Genomic DNA, 8145 nt, shown 5'->3' with positions numbered 1-8145 from the left:
AAGAAACTCTCGTACTTAAAAATAGTCAAGGTTGATTAAAAAAGACCTGTTGTTACCCCACTGAGAGTTGAATACCAGTTTAAATGTTTTTTTAATTCCCAGGCGCATTTACCATCTTCTATAGGCCTTGCATTGTGAGTGAACAGCCTAACGAGTTTGATACTGTAGCTGTCATTTGATCGATCTGATGAACCATGTCGAGAGGAAAGAAGACTCGGGTTTCACCAGAGTAATTTGGTTTCCCAGTCACTAATTACCTGCACCGTGGATTACAAGGCTGATTGACTGTCATTTAAGCATTTTAATTCACAGAATTATTTTTTTGCTATAGATTTTGTTTTGACAACCTATGCATGATAATATTGTTTGCGAAAGCGGCATTTTAGTTGATCAGAAGTGCATTGTCAATTGTACATAAGCAAACAAGACACAATTCCATAGAAAATGCCAAAATCTTCAGGGTCAAAGCTAAAATCCACAAAGTATGATATTTTATATTTAAACAAACTGGTATAAAAAGGATTTGTTCTTTAAGAGCTTGTATTGTTTGGAAACATTTCCCTTCCACGTCCCTGTATGCACAGTGATGTCCTCGCAGCAGATGTAGCTAGTTTCATTGCTCTCTCTTAATGGACTGAGATCTACATTCAGCAGCAGATAGTGGCCCATCAGTTGTCATTGAACAATCGTCTAGTTGCTCCCAGGTGCTGTGGAGTGCTTTTAGGGCCTGACTCACCTTACCCTATATGATCCAGGCTGCACTTTTACTACTACAAAAGGCTTTAAAATGTATTTTACCACTACAAAAGGCTTTAAAATGTATTTTACCACAACAAAAGGATTTAAAATGGAACCTGAAGTGCTTAACCCTTATTATTAATGAATTCACCTCAAACACATCATCTAGTAACTGAAGAGGGGACTAATGGAGGACGGGCTCAGGTTTGTTGTCAAAAGTGGCTTTAACGGTCCATGATCTTGTTGGAAACAAACCATGGTGTTTTCCTCTTCCTCTCTATACTTCATGTCAGCAACGAGCAAACCCAGTACACTGTGTCAATGGTTATCAAATACCTCTGAAGCTGTTCATAGTGTCAATAGTATATTTGCTAGATGGTTTCAGCTGTGTGTGGAATAATGTTGCATATGAGGATTAAAGAAAAACTGTATTCAGATGAATCCTAAAGCAATGCCTGATTCAAAATATTCTGGGAAGAAATCTCTTTCCACATGGTGCAGAGCCATACGGTTATTAGTAGATTTTTGGACTGAAAAGTCCGAAAAGCAAATGGAGAAAAGTATCCAATGGAGAGATCGGATCTAATTCAGTCATCTTAATGATGGACATGATTCAATTGGCTGAAATGACTTGATGTGATCTTCTTTGATACAGTCAGTGTGCTGGTACTGTGTGGGCACTCTGTACAGTAGTCAGACAGACTGGCAGTACAGAGGCTGGGTCGATGCGGGGATCTCGGTGCATTAAGCGAAAAGGTACACAACCCATATTTTCCGCTTCTCCTCAGATCTGGCGTGGTTAGCGTTGGTGCGGCGTGGCGGTGGCGGTGGCGTTCTCTGAGCTCATAGATGTCATTAATCCGTCCTCCGGGACGGGAGCTCTACTCTCCATCCATCGCTCTCAATAACTAACGGCCCTGGATCTGTCTAGACCCCCGCACTGATAGAGAGAGAGAGTGCTGCCTTGAAGAACTATCCCCATATCCGCCTAGCTGCTTACCAGATTAACTTCACAATCCCTTAATAACAATTTCATTCTCTCTCCCCCTCCCCCTCGCTCCCTCTCTCTTTTAACCCTCCCAGTTCATTTTGACCACTTTATTTCAAGAGGTATTCATTTGGCAGGGATCACATGGGGAGTGTAATGACAGAACATTTATTAATTAATTGCATGTGTAATTGCAAAATTAAGTTTTGGAAAGTTGGTAATGATCTGTGGAATTACAGGATGTGGTCACATTATGAGGCGGGGACTTTAGACTAGTGTCTCCAGATTGTTTTGGGGAGAGAAAGAGGGAGTGCAGGATTCCCAGTGTATTCCAGGAGGAAGCATTTGCTGGTCATTACGGAGTTTTGTCTTCCTGGGTAATCTTGTAAAGTCCTGTCATGCCCATCACTCATTTCTGACCAACCAGTTTGTCAGTCCGGGACCAAGGAGAAAAATCCTCATTGATTTAAACTTTGCCACTTTAATTAACTTTCTCCAAGATAATGGTGGATCTTAGAAGGAAACTCTGGGAAAGAATTGTCCAAAAGCGGAATGTACGTAATTTATTTTTGTCAGACTGTGTCTGAGATTTTAACATCTCGTCTGAGTTGTTTATTGTCTTGGGTATTTGGGAGCAGATGCATGGTGTTTCTGTAGCGAGTCGATATGACGTCTTCTATTAGGTGCTGATGTGTAAATTCTATGGATGGAGAGACAGAAATGTCCTTGGGTGTACAATGGGTTGTCTTCTGCACAGCCATGGGAACTGGCAAGAGTTCTGTGTTCAATGGAAGGTTATTCACAAGTACCTCAAGGCACAGATTTAAATCAAAATAAAAGCTATGCTTTCGCAATCAAACACATCCAGAATTTTTCTACAAAAATATGACATTATTTTTGTTTTTGTTTTTATACAATTAAATTATTATCAGATAATTGATTGTGGTTAAATAATTTGGATTTATAGAGAACACAATGACAGTCAAAAGCGAAGCTGCTTATGGCAGTTTCAAATACTTTTGCACAGCTTGACACATGTTTTAGTATGAAGTGGAATTTGCATGAAGTGCAGCACTGTGAGCCTGTATATGTGGTGATGTTATGCCCTGGTAGAGCAGCCCTTACTACATCAGGATGTTGTCCTCCTCCTGTACAGTCTGTCTCCCACCCTAGTCCCCAGCAGGTGTGGCTAATCGCTCCTCTGCCTCGCTCTCTCTCTCTGTCCCCTCCAGGCCCTACGACAGGCGCTGAAAGAGTTAAGTGCGATCCTCCCGATAGTTTGTATGTTTCTCATGCAGTTCTGTTTACCCTGAGAGAAAGGCTTGTATTCAGGGGGAGAGGCTCATCTGTTTGTTTCCCAGGAGTGTCCTCCTCTACAGGTACAAATGACTTGTTGTTCCCGCGTCCCTGCCTGCCTCCTTGGCGACGGATAGACGAGAAGTGCTCAGGGTGCACTGGGACTCCAGTGTGATGTGGGTCATGCCTGTGGCAGGCGGAGCAGAGCAGGGCCGGGGGGTTCACTCAGTCCAGTCACACACACACAGGCACAGCCAGGACCCGTGCCACCCCCGCTTTCCCAACCCCTCATTTCCCAGCCTCTGGCAAAGGGACTGTCACCAAAGTGGGAGGATGGGTGAATCATGTTATAGTGTAGGCCCTCATGGAAAAAAACGGTGTAAATCAGGGTAGAGCCAGTCAGCCAGAGTGGATCTCTTTAAAGAAAGAGCAAAGTAGTTAGACTGTACTTCTGCTGTAAAAAGTCTACTGCGTTAAATGTTTTGGGGTGTTTGCTATTTTGTGGTAAAATGTCCAACAGTGAGTGGCATCTATACATGTTTACAATAACAATAAACATTGCCATTACAAGTGTTTTATTGTCCAGTGTTGAAAAGTTGCACTGTGAATAATAGTAAAACTGTGTTGCACTTGTCTGCTTCTCTTTTTGAGAGATGGCTAGGGAGCCACAAAGAGGGGTGGGTTAGTCTGGGTGGGTGGGAGTTCAGTCAGATCTAAGGGATCTGATAGAGGGACACTTGATCACATTTATGTGCAGTTTACACCTTTTTTCTTGATCTTTGAGCTATATGGAGATCGCGTTTCCAGCCAAAGAAAGGAGGGAGGAAAAAAGCGGGTCTCTGTGAATGCTGGTCTGGATTGAAAAGTGAGCCTGGTGCTGACAGCTAAATGCGCTAATTTTCTTCTGGGAGTTGGCTTTGTCTCACAGGGGGGCAGTGGGCGATCACCAGATACTGGCCAGGCCCGGCTGCTCTATCCAGCCTCCAACCTCTCGCCCAGCACTGTGATGTCAGGAAGCAGGAGGAGCACTAGTTTAGTTTACGTCTGGTTGTCAGGCAGGTAACAGTGAAACATAGAGCTCTTTGTGGGGGGCAAGGTCCGCACAGGAAACACAAACACAACAATCAGTGGACGAAGGGAAATGTCACCCCATGCTGACAAAGGTGTGTGTGTGTGTGTGTGTGTGTGTGTGTGTGTGTGTGTGTGTGTGTGTGTGTGTGTGTGTGTGTGTGTGTGTGTGTGTGTGTGTGTGAAAAGTGAGCTACAGTTTCTCTAAATGCAAAACGTATTTAGACTCACATTGAAGAGAGCAGGCTCAATGAAAGTAAATGTAAGCCAACAGCAATCTGAAGTAATTACAGTCTTTTTCATTAGGATAGATAATATACATGGTCACACACCACAGATTTTCACCCATACAGTATACTGAATGAATACAATACCTGGTGATAATCAGAGGTTTTTTATGTGTTAAGGTTGCTGCTTTGGGTTGTGATTACCTATATTATAAACTCTTATCTCCTCTATGCTCTGCTTCATTACTCCCACTGTATTCCTTACAGTGCAGTGAAACCTGAATAAAAGGGCCCAGTTTAAATGTTAAAAGCTATTTTGGGTTCATTAAAACTTATGAGCCTGGGCGAACAAAGCAGCTTCACTGTAGTCAACAGAAGGGACTTGTATGGCGTTGTCGCGTGATGGCAAAGAATCAGAATTTAACTATATTTTTCTTGATGACAGTTTAGTATCCTGTTTTTCCAATAAAATAAATAAAGTATACAAATATAAAATGAGTAAAATGAGCTTCTAGCTGCACAAGCCAAAAGGATACCTTCTGTCAGCTACATTTCCAATCACTCCAGTACCATGCTTTTTAATAATAGTGTAAAGTCTGTTTAGTCTGAGTGTGAAGTGTCTTCCAGTGATCCACTGGGGGGCAGTGCCACTGCATACCCTCTGAAACATGAAGTAGTCCAACTCAGTAATTGATCTGCGAGGCTCTTATGGGTAATTCATTTGTAGAATGATGAACAAAGAGGGGACATACTCTTTTATTACCCTAAGTAGGGAGTTTGAAGATGTTATGCTATTAGCAACCTTCTGGAAAGAGAAGGTTATCATACATGCTTTACTGTTTTTCTAAGTCCTTTTAAAACTCAGACATCTAATTCATGTAAGTTATATATAAGGTATGTATCACAGCATCACATGGCCCAGTGCACCTGTTCTCGTGGTTTGCTTACTAATGATTTTAGAGAACTTTGACAGGCGGATCTAAAGATGAGGGAACTCATTGTTGCCTTGGTCATGCAGTAGTGGAGGACTGCACCATTACAGTACTAGTACAGTACTATTACAGTACTTATGATCATAGATTAACTAGTTTCTGATTTACATGAAAACCACCTTGTGTCCAATTTCCAGAGACAATAAAAAAGTACTGTATGTGATAAGAGATTCTTCAGTAAAGCTGAAATCTTGTCACTGGAAAGTAAACCCATTATTTCTCCCATCCAAATGAGAACAAAAGTAGACCACTAAAAGGAAATGGAAAGAGATCAAAAGTGCTGGACACGCTCCATTGGCTGGTAATACAACCTGGCTGTTGTTGTTTTGGCTTCTTCTTTTTTTTGATTGCTTCAACTTGTTGGACACCCTTCATGGTGACATCATTCTAGTCACAGATGTTTTCACCACTTTAAGAGTGCAGGACAAAACAGAGCTGTAAACCAGGCCAGCTTGTGGTGAGGCCGTTCACAGAAGCGCTGGATGGTTCCCACTAGGTTCTGGTCGGCCTGGAAACGGCAACTTATTAATCTTGTGATGAAGGGCCAGCTGCAGAGGTGGCAGTTCCCCTATTTCACTCCCAACCTGGGTCTGTCTGTCTGGAGCTGCACTTTTCACTGGTTTAGCTTTACTCTCTATCGTGTCATTGTCTTTCATTCAAAATCACATAATATGTGGGTCAGGGTTTCCCAACTCGTGGCCCGCGGGCCAAATTTGGTCCGCAAGTGGTTTTATTTGGTTTTCTGAGCAAAAATTAAATGTAAACAAAATATTTTGGGGTTGAATTTTCATTGTTAGACATAAAAGACAGGAAATCAGCTCAAAGTGATTTTAATATAAGAAATCTGTTCCCAAGTATTCCCACGCATAATAGAGAGCTTGAAATTTGAAATGTTTGAAATGATTATGTTTCAGTCAAATGTTATATCTGTTTGGGCTTCTTGTGGTCAATTTCAGTCTACAAATGATTTTTAATTATGTTCCGGCCCCCCGACCATCCACTCAAGTAAAAGTCGGTCCACGGCTGAATCTAGTTGATGATCCCTGATATAGGGTATTCTTAGTATCAATTAATGAATGAATAAATGAACACGCAAACACAAAAAAAAGAACATTGGGACAGACTTTGATGGTTGCCTCGTGTGTCATCCTTTTTTTACCCTTCCTTTTTTTTACCTCTGCTGATTAGGTTTACAAATTCAGAAAGACTGCTTAGTTTTCCAACTTTAATGATATTCCCCCGGCATATCGCTCTGGTTGCCTGGAGACCGGATTTGAGCGAGGCCCCTCATCCGATTCCCACACAGCAGAGCCTGAAAAGCAATTTTTCTCCTTGAGCTTTTGATTCAGTCTCTCCCTGAAACCCTTCCCCTGCTGTGACAGTATGGGTGGGCAGAACACTGGCAGAATAGGCCAGGGGTGAAGGGGAGGCCTGAGAGCGACTGGTCACACATCAAGGCCTGGAAACAAAGGCCCCAGGAACCCTCCTTACAAACACAAATTCTCCCCTTGGAAAGAAAATGTGTCCTCCGCACTTCTGGATAGTGTGGACATCTAGACAAGTCCCTGACCATATCCAGGATGATGCTTAAGTGAGGCAGCAGCTGATATCAACAGGTAGCTAAGCTATGCATACAATAGTCTGTTTTTGAACAATTGTAATTTGCCGTTCCATATAATGTGAGGTAGCTACACACTCAAATATTTATTTTGCTATTTTAAATGTGGTGAATCAATTAAACGTATTTATTATTTTTATTTCTCGTGTGTTTTGTTCTACCTTGTTATTTTTTGTGCTACATTGATATTGATTACTGCATTGTTTTGTTTAGAGCTTGCAAGAAAGGCATTTCACTGTACTGCACGTGACAATAAAACTTGAAACTTGAAAAACAAACTGAAAACACAAACAAAACTTGTACGGTATACTGAATTGCATTAAAATATTAAACTGTTTAAACAGTTTCATAAGTTTCCCATAAACAACCCCACTTTAGCCCTAATGTGAAAACGTCCGTCCCCGGCCACTTTGTCCCACTCCTGTAAATGGGGCATAAATTGTTGAGGATGTTCCTGCCACTCATCTGCGAGTGACTGAGTTTCATGTTGCAGTCAGAAATAAAGGCTGCATTTGTGCCTCCCTTATCGTGGCCCTCGCGTCATGTAGGCCACGTAAGCGATAAGCTGCAGCAACTCGGCCACAACAAGGAGGGGACTGTTTCCCCTCCTCTCACTGCCAAGCGGAGGCCTCCTTCCTGTGAAGCTGTATCTTTCGTGCTCAGCATTTTATTGCCTTTGTGTGGAGATAGCTTACAGAATGGACACATCGCTGTACATTACCACCAGAGAGAGAGCTGCTCTACATAGGGGATAGGCAACAGCCTTTGTGCAGGTGCTTGTTGCTTTGTTTTGTAATGTGTCTATATTGTTTATAGGTAGATAGGTAGACAAAGGTGTCCCCATAACTATGAACGTCTTTATATAACCTATGCTTATGTAAAGTATTGGAACCAAGAGTTTGTCCAATTCCTATTCGCAGTCATCATGAAGCTGCTTTCAAACTTTTCTGCTGCCCAAATGGGAAACCAGTTTAGAAGCAAAATAGTATAGATGTGCATAATGTCATTGCATGGAAAGAAAACTCTGGATTTCAAGAATTCTAGATTTAGCATAGATTGCAAGCTATTATCTCTAAAGAACATGTAATGTAGTTGAGGGAGAAATAAATGTCTGCCTCTCACGCCCCTCCCCCACTGCTTGTATGAATACATAAAGAACATAATGGAGTTTAAATGAAAAGTAGGATTCCTCGTAGCAGTAAGATGGGGTAAGATAGT

At 41.9% G+C, this 8145-nt stretch overlaps 1 long non-coding RNA gene across 1 annotated transcript in view; it reads left to right on the top strand.

The window, feature by feature from the left end:
• Nucleotides 1-7561: 7561 nt before the first annotated feature.
• The window catches only part of LOC139541146 (uncharacterized), a 92671-nt gene continuing 92087 nt past the window's right edge, over nt 7562-8145 (top strand). The window contains exon 1 of the long non-coding RNA XR_011668317.1: nt 7562-7700. This is a non-coding gene — a long non-coding RNA (uncharacterized lncRNA). The remainder of the gene's footprint in view (nt 7701-8145) is intronic.

The sequence above is a fragment of the Salvelinus alpinus genome, chromosome 16, assembly GCF_045679555.1.
Source record: "Salvelinus alpinus chromosome 16, SLU_Salpinus.1, whole genome shotgun sequence".
Taxonomy (NCBI): domain Eukaryota; kingdom Metazoa; phylum Chordata; class Actinopteri; order Salmoniformes; family Salmonidae; genus Salvelinus; species Salvelinus alpinus.
Note: the sequence above shows the minus strand (reverse complement) of the source record. Positions and strands in the feature narration are given on the sequence as shown.